Source organism: Lactuca serriola, chromosome 8 (genome assembly GCF_051521515.1).
Source record: "Lactuca serriola cultivar US96UC23 chromosome 8, Lser_US96UC23_V15, whole genome shotgun sequence".
NCBI lineage: Eukaryota > Viridiplantae > Streptophyta > Magnoliopsida > Asterales > Asteraceae > Lactuca > Lactuca serriola.
This window is the reverse complement of record NC_136415.1, coordinates 111,689,293-111,690,682: the sequence shown is the minus strand read 5'-3', so window position 1 is coordinate 111,690,682 and position 1,390 is coordinate 111,689,293. Positions and strand designations below refer to the sequence as shown.

General features: G+C 38.5%; 1 pseudogene; it reads left to right on the top strand.

The window, feature by feature from the left end:
• The first annotated feature begins 874 nt into the window (after positions 1 to 874).
• Positions 875 to 1,174, top strand: LOC145067288 (secreted RxLR effector protein 161 pseudogene; annotated as a pseudogene).
• Positions 1,175 to 1,390: the final 216 nt, after the last annotated feature.

The following is a 1,390-nucleotide window of genomic DNA, read 5'->3' as shown; positions in this document are numbered from 1 at the left end:
ATAGGCGAATCTCTGTGTAATTGTACTTGTAACATCTATTTGAGAGCTCTCAAATAAAGAATTCCCCCTTCCTACCCGTGGACATAGGTCACCTTGACCAACCACGTAAATACTATGTCTTGTGTGCTTATAGTTTTGATACCAGGAGTTGAACCAACTAGGTTCAAGTCAATGTTGGTGGTGAAAGGGTTTTCTCATAAAGAAGGAATTGATTATCACCAGGTGCTCTCACCGGTCGTGAAGCACAAAACAATTCGGGTTCTTTTGGCCATGGTGAGTGCATTTGATCTGGAGCTTGAACAGCTTGATGTGAAAACTGCATTTCTTCATGGGAACTTATAAGAGAAGATTTATATGTCCCAGCCAGAAGGGTTCCTTGATTCTAAGAAGGATCATGTATGTTTGCTGAAGAAATCCATGTATGGGTTGAAGCAGTCTCCAATATAATGGTACAAGAGAATTGATTCATTCATGATCTAAGATGGCTACACTTGGAACCAGTTTGATAATTGTGTTTAATGATTTGAAGGAGACCATGAAGAATGAAATTGAGATGAAGGATTTGGGAGCAACAAAGAAGATACTAAGGATGGAGATTCAAAGGGATTGAAAATCAGGGCGGTTATGTATTTCTCAACAAAAGTACAGTGAGAAAGTTTTGCAGTCCTTTAATTGTGATTAGTCCAAGCCAGTTGGAACTCCTTTGGCGGTTCACTTTAAACTTGGTCCAAGCAATATACCCACTACTAATAACGAAAGGAAGTACATTATCAGGGTTCCATACTCAAGTGTTGTTAGAAGTCTCATGTATGTTATGGTCTGGACTAATTTGGCTCATGCAGTTAGTGTGGTTAGTAGGTTTATGAGTAATCCAATGAAGACTCATTGGGAAGCTGTAAAGGTGATATTGCGATACTTGAAGGGAATGACGGATGTTTGCTTAGTGTATGGAGAAAATATGAAGAGTAACTTGGTGGGATATGTTGACTCTGATTATGGTGGTGACTTGTTGAAGCATAGGTCACTGACGTGCTACATATTCACTTTATTCGGATGTGCCATCAGTTGGAAGTCAACGTTACAAGATACCGTTGCTTTATCTACAACTGAATCCGGGTACATGTCATTGACAGAAGGAATAAAGGAGGAGATATGGTTGCAAGGGCTTATTTAGATTCTTGGTCTGAAGGTGGAGAATCATGTCTTGTATTGTGTGACAACCGTCAATTTTTGTCAAACAAAGTCAACAAAGTCAACCAGGTCAACTCAATGTGTATTAGAATTTTAGGTGAATTGGGATATACCCTAATGCGTCCAATGTACGATTGAAAAATTATAATACAAAGTACCTCTCTTATTGGAAAATATTTGAATATAAACCCTAAATAAG